The sequence below is a fragment of the Elephas maximus genome, chromosome 4 (assembly GCF_024166365.1).
Source record: "Elephas maximus indicus isolate mEleMax1 chromosome 4, mEleMax1 primary haplotype, whole genome shotgun sequence".
NCBI classification, from domain to species: domain Eukaryota; kingdom Metazoa; phylum Chordata; class Mammalia; order Proboscidea; family Elephantidae; genus Elephas; species Elephas maximus.
This window is the reverse complement of record NC_064822.1, coordinates 40,348,416-40,362,416: the sequence shown is the minus strand read 5'-3', so window position 1 is coordinate 40,362,416 and position 14,001 is coordinate 40,348,416.

The window sequence follows — 14,001 nt, the reverse complement described above, 5'->3', positions numbered from 1 at the left end:
CTACTGAGGCACGCACCAATGTGGATGAATCTCAAAAGCATTACGTTGCGTGAAAGAGGCCAGATATGAAATACTAGTACACACTATTTATATAAAACTCTAGGAAATACAAATTCAATCTATAGTGGCAGAAATTGGTTTAGTGGTTGCCTAGAGCTGAGGGGGAGGAAGGTTGACTGAGAAGGGACAAAAGAGAACTTTTTGGTGTGGTGAAAATATTCTATATCTTGATGCGATGGTGGTTATATGAGTGTATAAATTTGTCAAAACTCATTGAAATGTACACTTATAAAATGGGTGCATTTTATTCTATATAAAATTCATTTAATTTTCTTTAAAAAAAGAGATTTTTTGCATCAAGGGGCTGCAGTCTAAGATGCATTGTATCCTCAGAGCACTTTCTTCCAAATTATCAACTTGAGAAGGGGGAGAATTTTCTAGTAGGGGATCTTAAAGCCTGTTCTAATATTAACATACTTTCTATATTAATGTTATCATCAATCATATTTCAATCTATAAAGTGACAAAGATGCTAAGTAAATCAAGTAGCCTTCCAAGTCCTTCTACTAACATCTTGACTATCCTTTATACTCACATGTCCCTTCAAACAAATCAAATTTTTCTTAAGAGGTGCTATTCATAATATTTGTGCCATCAGTTTTAAATGTACTGTGTGTAGTGGTTAATAGCAAGGTTTTTTAAGCTTAACAGACTTAAGTGACTTTTGAAAAATATCTGCAATGAAAACTACAGTAGGCGAATAATTTCCTTAATCAGTATAATCTCAGAGAAATGGATTATCTTAGCTTATAACTGGCTCAAGGGAATATTTTCAAAGTCTTGGGCTACTGTCAAAATAAATGTGTTACAAACGATCATTTATATTATAAAAAGAAGAGAATTAATAATAAAAAGCTCCTCTCTCATATCCTTTCTACTAAGATTGCTTCCAATTACTGTCACTCATTCTTTTGTGAAATTTCTTGCCATTATGTTTTAATGACAAATTTAAGCTCCAGTGTATCCACAGGGAGCAAGATGGTTGTGCTACTGTGGAAAGCACTGGGTACAGAAAAATAACACAGACTTTAGTTATCCAAGAATGACAATATTTCCCTAGGTAGTGCTGCCTTAATTTCTTACAGAATGTTCCTTGTTTAGTTCATCTTAAAAGCACTGATCATAGCCCTGTCAATGGTAGAATTCTCACCTTCCAAGCAGGAGACCTGGTTTTGATTCCCAGCCAATGCACAGCCACCACCTGCCTGTCAGAGGAGGCTTGCATGTTGCTATGATGCTGAACAGGTTTCAGCAGAGCTTCCAGACTAAAAAAAAAAATAATTTTTTTCCAGACTAAGATGGACTAGGAAGAAAGGCCTGGCACTCTACTTCTGAAAATCAACCAATAAAAACCCTATGAATCACCATGGTCCGATTCATAACCAATCGTGGGATGACCTGGGTGGGACTGGGCAACATTTTGTTTCATTGTGTATGGGGTCTCCATGAGTTAGGGTCATGAGCCTGGGGCATGAGCCAGGGGTGACTCAAAGGCAGCTAGCAAGAATAACAACCAACACCTGGTGGAAAGGTCCTTTTCGGTCCCAAGACATCTGGTTGCTGTGCTGTGTAATCATGGACCCCACTCTTTGTTTTCATTTGTAGCACTAGGGAAACTGAATGATGGGGAGGAATTGGAAGGCTTCTGTATTAACCAACACCAAATCCCTGCCTGATATGTAAAATGGGATTTTGGGCTCCATCTTCTGGTATCTCTTCTTGGATCCTATTAAGTACAAGAATTCTTACTTGAGCCACATCCATTACACCCTTAAAATAATGGAAAACAAACCAACAAGTGTCTTTTGTGAGCTAGGCACTGTAGAAGGAATTTTAATTTCAGCTTCAAAACCACTCTATGAAATCGTCTTTATTGTTATTATTTCCATTTTATAGAAAAGGAAATGGACTCAAAGTGGTTATGTAATTTCTCTAAGGACACAAAGCTTATAATTAGAAGAGGTGGGCATCAGATGAATGTTTCTGACTCCAAAGTCACTAAGGCATGCTACTTACTTACTGGGGACTCTGGAGTCTATTTATTCAGACATCAAGGACAGTCAGATCATGTTCAGTGGGAGATAAATTTTGCACGGATTGTATGCAGTATATTTAAATCAAATCTAAAAGCCAATTTGGGGTATAATTTTGACCCTGCAATATACTATAAAGATACTAAAATAAAAATAGTGGGTATGTATGTTAATCTATAAGCCTACTAATTTTCAGTAAGATTGCTCCAAATAAATTCATTCTTAAGAGCTAATTAGCAACCAATTTGGAGGGCAGATTGGTAAGGTTTAGATTGCTCATTTTTGACCCAGCACTTCCACTTCTAGGATCTGTCTTTAAAAAAAAAAAAAAAAACTTGCACAAGTATACAAAAATGTATATACAAATGCATTTTTTTTTGCAAAGCTGCTTATAAGAGCAAAACCTGAAACAACCCAAGGGGCTATCATTGAGGATTGATTAAAAAAGTGTTGTTACATCTATTTAATGACATTACTATGTAGTTTAAAAGAAAGAAGCAGATTTACATGAAATAGGAAGTTATCCAAAAATATATTAGGTGGAAATATATGTGGCATAACAATATGTATACTCTGATTCCATATTTTGTGACAATAAAAAAGTACATATTTGTATATGCAAAGAAAAGTCTAAAAGGATCCATACTGTTAACAGTAGCTATTTCTGTGGGGAGAAAATTGACGAGATGGATATAAGGAGAAAGAATAATCATTTGTCATCTTCTGTACTCACAGATGTTTGCAATGAGAATGTGTATATTTTTTAATAAAAGCAAAGTATTCGAATTTACAATGTTTTTTATAATATATTCAGATATGTATATTCATTTTTAAAAAACTGAATGATTAGATAAAAATAGTAACAGTGGTTTTCTATGGGTGGTAGGATTAAGAGTTATTTCTAAGTATCTGCTTTAAAATTTTCTACTTAATAAATATGTATTAATTTTACCTTCATAGTAAATTATGTGAGTTTCTGAAGAAACAACCCTTTTCTCTGGAATTTGGCTCTATCAGCCATTCCAAATGGGTTAAAGTGAAGGAGTAGGGTGTTTCTTTACATCTTTAGGCAAAACAGCACATTCTCAACCTAAAATATATGGCTTGACAAGACCAATGTAGTATGTCGGTCTCCTCAACACACATACACATATTCTTATGTTTCATCTGCTACATGCCACTGATATTATCTGTTTAAGGAGACATTTATTTGCTTATTCAACAAACATGGTGTTATGGATTGAATTGTGTCCCCCGAAAATTCAGGTCAACTTGGCTAGGCCATGGTTCCCAGTATTGTGTGGTTGGCCACCATTTTGTGATCTGATGTGATTATCCTATATGTTGTAAAATCTAACCCCTATTGGAACCCTGGTGGCAAAGTGGTTAAGAGCTACAGCTGCTAACCAAAAGGTTGGTAGCTGGAATCTACCAGCCACTCCTTGGAAACTGTATGGCAATGGGTTTTGTTTTGTTTGTTTCATGATGTTAATAAGGCAGGATTAGAAGCAGTTATGTTAATGGGGTGGGACTCAATCTACAGGATTAGGTTGTATCTGTTTTGTGATATAAAAGAGAGAATCAAGCAGAGAGGAGGGGGGTTTCATTACCACCAAGCAAGAAGAGCCAGGAGAGTACTCGTCTGACAGAGAGAGAAAGCCTTCCCCTGGAGCCGGCACCCTGAATTCGGACTAAACTGTGAGAGAATAATTTCCGTTTGTTAAAGCCATCCACTTGTGGTATTTCTGTTATAGCAGCATTAGATAACTAAGACACATGGACTGCATTTTACCTCCATATGCTGGTCCCTGTTGTTGGATCCAGAAATTTAAAAGTGAAAGCACATAACCTTTACCTTCAGTTAAGGATGGTTAAAAAAAGAAAAAAAAATTAATAGGAGGGAAATCGTATCAGGTAGTATGCAAGTAACAAAAGATCCAACAAAAACGTGGCTTAAATAATAAAGATATCTATTATCTCACATTAAAAAAAGAAGTCTAGAGCTAGAGCGTTGTATTGTTATTGTTGTTGTTAGCTGTCGTTGAGTCAGGCCCCCCCTTCTGCCCCCTGACTTCCGATGACTGTATGCACAATAGGCCATTGTGCTCCATAGGGTTTTTACTGGTTGATTTTTGGGAGTAGATCACTAGGCTTTTCTTCCAAGCCCATCTTAGTCTGGAAGCTGTGCTGAAACTGTTCAGCAGCATAGTAACATGCAAGCCTCCACTGACAGATGGGTGGTAGTTATGCATGAGGTGTATTGGTTAGGTACCAAACTTGGGCCTCTAGGCTGGAAGGCCAGAATTCTACCATTGAACCACCAATATCTCTATGGATGGTTTATTCAGTCGTCCAGAGTCATCTATCTTTCCACTCTGACATTCTCACTCTGTTGGCTTCAATCTTCAGGTTAGTCCCCACTCATTGATAAAGATAGCCACCACAGCTCCAGGTATCACATTCTCAGGCAGCTGAAATAGAACTGTGGGAACTATGAGAAGTAAAGCATATTTAAAGTGTAGGTTCTGGTGAATAGAAATTGCTCAATGGAAGTTAACTTTTTTTTTTTTAATATTATATACTATTTTGCTCAGAGAAACTGCTCATCAGTGTGCTTTAGCTCATGTGTCTTTACTTACTAATGCTCTTTAAAGGAACTTTCTTAAAGAAAAAAATGAGTGGGGAAATCAGAACGTGTCCAGGTATTCAGTGTATTGGATTCCCCTTGATTAGGTGGTTTTATGACCCACTCAGGGGTGAAAGCAGTTGTAGGAAGTTTGCATATACTTAGCTATTTTTATAAAGAATTAGGTGGTCTTCCCCTAGTTTTATTTCCTTTACTCTTTTCCCCTCTAAGTTCTCACTTATTTTATTGCTTTTTAAGAAAGCAAAACAAACAAAAATTATATACATTTGTACTTCTCCACAGCATGTAAGAGGAAACCAATGGCCAGGAGTTTGTAAGCGCGACCTTGTCTTAACTCTGTCTTTTCTTCTGTTAGAGACTGTGTCTGGAATTCTGCCATGGTTTATGTGGACCACAGAGTAAAACAAAATATAACACGTTTTAGCAACTTACAAGTTCTCCTGCATGGAGGAGGGTTTGTAAGCTATTCAAAGTAGAGTAAATGCTCTCCGCTGCTTGGAGAAAACACCAAGGCTATCTGGATAGACTGTCCTTGTTTCACTAGGGCCATAATCACTCTGCTCTTGGGCTGGAGGGAAGCTGGGTGGAAGAGAGCCCTGGGTCTCATTTCTGGAAAGAGTCGGAAGCCAAGAGGACCTTATAAAGTCTCCCTCTTGCCCGTCAGCAGGACTGCAGCCTTCTTCATTAGGCCAAGCTGATCTCAGCTTCCTCAGTTACCCCAGCTCCCCTGGTCTCCCTCATCTTCCTTTATCTTCCTCATCCATCCAACCTCCAAGTGTTTCAGAATCGGGGCTTTTTAATGTTGTAAATCTGAACCATCCAACCCAGATCTACTCCACTAGTGAACACCAGCACGTTCTCTGCACTCCCTTGGCAGAATGGAGAAACTTGGCACCGCCCTGCTTCCAATAAAAATGATCAGGCTTGTTAGTTGTGATTACTCACAGATGCTTTATTAACAATTATGGGTACAATTTTTAATTTCAAACTAAGCTTTCTGAAAGCCAAATTAAGTACTTTTTCTTCCCTTTTTAATGCTTACCATTAATATTTTTAAGGAGAAAATGAAAAAAAAAAGTTTTTGCATCTCCAACAGTGTGTTCCATGAGTTTCCTGGTGGGAGGTGATAAAGGCATTTTTTTAACTGACTAAAAATGGTTAGCCACAACACCATGAAAATATCTCAGAATGTTTTAAAACGAAAAACTCTGTGACATGGAAATAGCAATTTAGAGGGGGCCCAGGGGTTGTTGGCGGCTTTGAGTGGCTGATTTTATTCTTCTCTGGACCTCCCTTGATTTCCACACCAATTTCCATCTACTTCAAAAAAAGCAAGCATCCTGAGGTACAGAGGGGAAAAATGTGGGGCCATTTGTTATTTTGGACAGATGATTCCAACTGAGGGAGGACATTAAAATGTTTCAAGAAACATAGCCTTTGAAATCCAGCAATAGATTCACATCTATAACGGAGTCTTCCATAATATAACTCCCCTCAATTGGGTGCAGAACCCTTTTGTGGCTGCATGCTTCAGATGCTACCACCAAGGCACCTTTTTAAGTAGGTGGAATTTAGCTCTAGCCTTTACTGATGTTTAATAATTACTTGCTCCACACACAGGTCTAAGTGTAAAATTATGGTAGACACCATCATTCTAGAAATTTCTGCCATTTTTAACTTTTATAGAAGTACACAGCTTTGCTATATATCCCCGGGGGTGGATTAACACCACACTTGTAAAGAAAAAAAAATGTTTTTTTCCTTTTTTTGTAAAGTGCTTTGCATCTCTAAACAAGGAGGATTTCAATTGATATGGCTGGAAACCAAAAATAATTTAACCTAATTTGCATATCCAAAATGAGGGTGTGATGAAGGAAGCTTAATTATTATTTACCGTGACTTCAAATAATACTAAATGAAAACGTGAATCCTTTCATTCCAGTTGCTAATGACCCAAAGTATTTTATTTATATGCAGATTTTTTGTGACAATCTTTCTGATATCCTTTCCTTTCTCCTCAACATTATTCTAGTAGTTCTAGGATTTTGTTGCCGGCCAACCAGCTTCACTCAAACGTCTTTCTAGATACGTATTTATTCTGATCACTCCTTATGCTTGGACCTTGTAACCTTGTCTTGGAGGAAATTAAGGGTGCCAAGTGCTGCAAAAGAGCAGGGAAGCAAGGTTACAGCAAGATGTCTGTGTACATTTCAACAAGGTTTAATGTTTAACCCACCTTAGAACAATGAAAAAATAATGAACTGAGTGACACAAGGGCTGCCATATTGCAAATCTGTAGTTTAGCACTGCTGGAAGTCACCCTGAGAACTAAGGTACACCTGACTCAAGCCATGGTATTTTCAATTGCTTCATGTGCATGTGAAAGCTTGTTGTTGTTGTCTTTAGGTACCCTTGAGTCACTTCTGGCTCACAGTGGCCCTGTGTAAAACAAAATGAAACACTGCTCAGTCCTGTGCTATTCTCGTGATGGTTGTTATGCTTGAGCCCATTGTTGCAGCCACTGTGTCAATCCATCTGGATGAGGGTCTTCCCTTTTTTGCTGACAGTCTACTTTATCAAGCATGATGTCCCCCTCCAGGGACTGGTTGCTTCATGATAAAATGTCCAAAGTACGTGAGATGAAGTCTCACCATCCTCGCTTCTAAGGAACATTCTGGTTGTACTTCTTTCAAGACAGATTTGTTCATTCTTTTGGTAGTCCATGGTATATTCAACATTCTTCGCCAACACCATAATTCAAAGGCATCAATTATTTTTCAGTCTTCCTTTTTCATTGTCCGGCTTTCACATGCATATGAGGCGATTGAAAACACCATGACTTGGGTCACGTGCACCTCTGTCTTTAAAGTGACTTCTTTGCTTTTTAACACTTTAAAGAGGTCTTTTGCAGCAGATTTGCCCGATGCAATGCATTGTTTGATTTCTTGACTGCTGCTTCCATGGGCATTGATTGTGGATCCAAGAAAATGAAATTCTTGACAACTTCAATCTTTTCTCTGTTTGTTATGATGTTGCTTACTGGTCCAGTTGTGAGGATTTTGTTTTCTTTATGTTGAGGTGTAATCCATACTGAAGACTGTAGTCTTTGGTCTTCATCAGTAAGTGCTTCAAGTAATCTTCATTTTCAGCAAGGAAGGTTGTGTCATATGCATAACGCAGATTGTTAATGAGTCTTTCTCCAATCTTGATACCACATTCTTCGTATAGTCCAACTTCTTGGATTATTTGTTCACCACACAAACTGAATAAATTTGGTGAAAAGATACAACCCTGATTCACACCTTTCCTGACCTTAAACCAAGCAGTATCACCTTGTTCTTGATCTATGTACAGTTTCTGCATGAGCACAATTAAGTGTACTGGAATTCTCATTCTCTGCAGTGTTATCCATAGTTTGTTATGATCCATACAGTCAAATGCCTTTGCATAGCCAATAATACACAGGTAAATATCTTTCTGGTATTCTCTGCTTTTATCCAGGATCCATCTGACATTAGCCATGATATCCCTGGTTCCACCTCCTCTTCTGAATCTGGCTGGAATTTCTGGCAGTTCCTTATCGATGTACTGCTGCAACTGTTTTTGAATGATTTTCAGCAAAATTTTATTTATGCGTGATATTAATGATATTGTCCTATAATTTCCACATTCAGTTGGATCACCTTTCTTTGGAATAGGCGTAAATATAATGGATCTCTTCCAGTCAGTTGGCCAGGTATTTCCATTCCAAATTTTTCGGCATAGATGAATGAGCACCTCCAGAGCTGTATCCATTTGTTGAAACATCTCAATTGGTATTCCATCAATTCCTGGAGCCTTGTTTTTCACCAATGTCTTCAGTGCAGCTTGAACAATGAATAAGGAAGACTAAAGAAGAATTGATGTCTTTGAATTATGGTCAATTACGGTGAAGAATATTGAATATACCGTGGACTGCCAGAAGAACAAAAAAAAATCTGCCTTGGAAGAAGTACAGCCAAAATGCTTCTTAGAAGCAAGGATGGCAAGACTGTCTCAAGTATTTTGGACATGTTATTAGGAGGGAACAGTCCCTGGAGAAGGATATCATGCTTGGTAAGGTAGAGGGTCAGTGAAAAAGAGGAAGGCTGTCAATGATAATGGTGCAGGACCAGGCAGTGTTTTGTTTTGTTGTACTTAAGGGTCACTATGGGTTAGAAATGACTGGACGGCACCTAACAACAACAACATACTATACCGGGAATATTTAAATTTAGGTGAGATAATATACAAAGAGCCAGGCCCATATCAAGGGCCAGGTAAAATGGAAGTTCCCTTTATTTGTCTTCTATCTCTTTGTTAGTTTGGGAGAGAAATTTAGTCCCATTACTCATAGATTGGCTTAGAGAGATCTGCTGATGGCATATGCCTCTGTAAGTTGTTTTAGATAGATTTTTAATTCAAATACAGTCCTCTGCTCAGGCATTCTTCAAAATGCATATGAAATCCCCAGTTCCATTTCACTAGTCCTGATTTTACTTGATCTTTCACTTGTTTTTTGTTTTTCCCAATAAAAAAGTGCATTTTTAGACAAGTTCTTACTCTTTTTCTCAGGTGATTAATGAAAGGGGTTTGTTTTTGCTTTTTGGGGTTGTGTTCCCCCATTAAAAATTAATCTCTGGAATTATCTAAATATATGTCCTGTGATAAGGCATTCCAGCTATGGGGTTCTTGTCATGTACTCTTTGAGTTAGCTGTGATTTGATCAGGGTAATTTAGCTTCAAACCTGGTGGTGGGGCTGAGTGTTATGCACGATGCCATGTTCATAGGCTAGTGACATGTTGTCTTTGGCAACTCTAGGCACTTTTCAAACATCAGCTCTCCTAAACTAATCAGCTGCTCGTAGAAGAGACAGTTATCAACATTCCCATTTTCCAGATAGGGAAAGTGAGGTGCACATACGTGTGGAGACTTATGCAAGGTCAGAAGACAGACCACATTAGCATATTTTTATTGGTTTGTTTCTATTCTTTTCCTTTTGTATTTTACTTGATTGAAACCTGAGCTATGTCTGGACATTCAGATTCTTGTCCTAATTTGCTGTAAGGCTCCTGACTTTCTGGGGTCACCTGACTTCTCTGGACTTCATTTTTCCCACCTGTCAAATGAAGGGTTTGGATAAGATGGCCTCCAAGAGCTAAAACTCTACTGTTCTCTGACCTCCTGCTTTCATACTGTAATCACTGTTTAAAAGCTGGGAAACTATGGCTAAAATGAAGTATTTTATTTCCCATTGAGTAAACTAAATTGGCTGAGTAGGGAACTTATATCTATCCACTCTTGTCTCCATATATAACGGTGTAAGTTGCTAACTATATGCAAGGAAGCATTTCTTGGGAAAATATGAAAAATGCAAATGTGGTAAGAGCTCTTTTATAACGCATACAAATAATCTCTACTTTATAAAGTTTATGATCTCTGTTCTCTTGCAGTCAGAAATCATAAAGCAAAAATCTGTGAGCTGCTTCGAGGGCTATGTTAGTGCCCTTGAGAAGTAAAGTGGGAAAATAAAAGAAATGTCATTAATTGATTCTGTGTGAGGATTGGTGCCTAGTCTTATCTTAGTGTCATTGTAGAGCCCGATTTTATGAGAATTTGCTAAACGATGGTACAATGATGAACTTAATTTATGCTGATTGCTATTTATGGTGAAATGAGCTTTATTACTTTTCTAAAATGTTAGTGGTCAAAACAAATAGCCAGATTAAATACAACCCTCTTGGTTCTTGGTTTCCTACAAATATTTTTCAGTATGGACCCACCATCATCATGGAATGAATGGCTGCCAATTTGCTATCTGAGATCAATGCAATAAGCATTGATATTGTTCATCGGGGTGGTGCAAATGGCTAATGTGATCAGCTGCTAACTGAAAGGTTGGAGGTTTGAGTCCACCCAAAGGTGCTTCATAAGAAAAGCCTGGTGATCTACTTTCAAAAAATAAGCCATTGAAAAACTTATTGGGCACAGTTCTACTCCGACACACCTGGAGTCACTGTGATTTGGAGTTGACTCAATGGCAACTGGTTATTGTCCACCTTTGTATCCACATAGCAAAGAACTCTTAGTAAAGGATTCATTATTGAGATGTTGCCGTGCCAAGGTACATCTATTCTTCACTTCTCCGAAATAGTCTTCTAAATATCTATATCAGATCATATGACTTCTCTCCTTCAAATCCTTCAGTGGATTTCTACTGGGCTTGTAATAAAATCCAAACTCTCTAAGATGGCTGAGAAAGCCTTGTGTCTGAAGTGCCAGGAACAGTGCCAGGCACTTGGTATTCAATGAATGTTTGTTATATGAGTGAAAATCCTGCCTGATCTGGTCACTGCTCACTTCTACCTCATTCACTCTGCTCCAGCAATGCTTCTTCCACTTCAAGAAGTGTAGCAAGTTCCTGTTTTGCTCAAGGGCTTCAGCTTGAACACTTTGCCTCTTCTTGTCTGGTGAATTTCTAAGTTCCTTCAGATAAAACATCATTTCCTCAGAGAGGCCTTCAGTGATGCTAATATTATTTGGTCCCTCTTATTATTTGTTCTCATATTTCCTTGTACCATAATACATAGAAGAAGAAAGAAATTCTTTTTTATAGGAGTATCAGATTTGTAATTACATAATTTATCTGTATGAATATCAGTTTTTAGTTATTTTTTTCCATTAGACTAGACTCTAAACTTCCATGAAGGCAGGGTTGTGTCTGCTTTGTGTAAGACTGAATGCTCCATAATTAGTATAGGGTCTGCATGTAATAAGTGTTCATTAAATATTTATTTTTAAAGCTATATTAGGAAAACCATTGGCATGTTGAAAATAACAATTTTATTTATTTTAAGTGTTCAATACATTTAATGATTAAAAAAAACAAAATGGTGCAGAATGGAATGTTAATCCCTGTTTTCTATCCCCAGATGCAACTTCTGCCACATTCCTTTTGTAACCTTCCAGGGGTAATCTGTGAATCTATGAGCACATATATCACATATGTTCAGTAAACATCCTTTTGATGAATGATTTCAAGAATCACTTGTATTATTACAAACTCATTGTGAAACCTTTCAGGGGTCAACTGGATGACAGCCATTCATTCTATGTATAAAAAACCGAACCCGTTGCTGTCGAGTTGATTTCAATTCATACCAACCATATAGAACAAAATACAACTGCCCCATAGGGTTTCCAAGGAGCGCCTGGTAGATCTGAACTGCTAACCATTTGGTTAGCAGCCGCAGCACCTAACTATTATGCCATCAGGATAGTATTAAAAAACCCAACAACCAAACCTGTTGCCATCAAATCGATTCCAACTCATAGCAACCCTATAGCACTGTATAAAGTAAGCCTTATCTGGACAACAAAGAAAAAATAATATAATTTAGCGAGCTCAGAAAAAGAAAAAAAATTCATATTGATTCTTCTTGCCTTTGTTTATAGCTCTGGATCAGAAAATATGTGTGAATACAGCATGTCATCCAACACCTATTAAGAAATGAGACTTCTTTAATGAGGTAACAAAAAGGTTTTCTTTCCCCAAAATGGATAGTTTCATTTTTAGCCTTTTCTGAAGTAATAGTTGCTACCTGATGAGAGAAGGCTCATCCAGGCTATTAATTAGGAACTGGATGCACTAGCTAGGAGAAGAGCTGGGGGACAGGGGTGACAGATGGGATAAGCCATATCCTTAAAGCATTCTTTGGGACTCACAGTCCAGATTGATTTGCTGGGTACAACACAGTTCTGGGCCCTGCTAACAATAGGATGAAAATGCAGGCAACTCTGGTTTGCTCTGGATTGTCTCTATTTTAACCACAGAAGCAAGCACCAATCACTGTTGGTTGTGTGTTACTGTGGTTCTCCAGCTTCTCCTGAAGCAGCCCAACTCTGTTCTGTGCTGATTCTAAACGCACAAGATAGATGACTCATGACCAAAGAAAGGCAAACAAACGAAAACAACCAGTAACTATTGAGTGGATTCGACTCCTAGTGATCCTGTGTGTGTCACAGAACAACTGTGCTCCTTAGGGCTTTCAATGGCAGTTTTTCGAAGTAGATTGCCAGGCCTTTCTTTAGAGGTGACTCTGGGTGGACTGGAACCTCTAACCTTTCAGTTAGCAACTGAGTACACTAACTGCATCGTCTAGAAAAAAAAAAAAAATTGGGGACTCTGAGAAAGCCAAAGAAAGCCCACACCTTGAGCATCTCCACTAAGTAGACATCTTCCGCTGAGTGCAGCTTCTTTGCAGTGGGCTAACATCTTCATCTGTGTATCCTTCACAAACCTGCAATTTAAACAACCACTCATACCTTTTGGTTTTTAGAAGATCGAGTGGTTTTTATTGTCTTTCACACAAATCCTTTCAATTACTGATCCAAACAGGGACAAAGCTCCACCTTGCACTAGAACTGCTAAATGGTTGTTGTTGTTAGGTGCCATCGACTCGATTTTGACTCATAGCGACCCTGTAGGACAGAGTAGAACTGCCCCATAGGGTTTCCAAGGCTGTAATCTTTACAGAAGCAGACTGCCACATCTTTCTCATGCAGAGCAGCTGATAGGTTCACACCACCGACCTCTTGGTTAGCAGTTGAATGCTTAACTACAGTGCCACCACGGCTCTTTCCTAAATGGTTAGACAATATCAAAGCTAGGACCTAGTCTGGCAGCAGGGCCTTCCTTGGTGAAAACATTGGTCTCACTGCTGCATTGTGCGTGGTGATCTAAGAAGTGGCTCTTTGTTAAAATCGTGGCTGCACAATGACAAATACAGCAGCCCACACAAGCAGCGAGACTGCCTGCCTGGTGTGGCAGGGATATTTTGGGTAGTACTCTGGGGGAGTTATGAATGGATTATGCATCTTTCCCCACTTTCAGCTGTTAGTCAGTGGAAGTCTCCATCCTCCTGGGGCAGGAATGAGCCTGCTTTGCTGACAACACCTGTACAGAGAAAATGCCAATTGCAGAGTGTGTTGGGCTGTGGAAGCATCAAAGATGGTGCCTCTGGAGACAGAGTTGGTCTTGTGAATGTGGAAATTGGGGTGCTTTCAGGGGTGGGAACTGGGAGGGCAGAATTCTTGACCTCCGGGAGCACTGGGTAGTGTCAACTATGGAACCAATGGTTTGCTTAATTCTCAGATGAGAGACTGGCACATTCCCTCAGTAGTTACCTAATAGAGGTCATTTCTGATAACACTACACTGTTATCTGGCTTGCTTACTTAGTT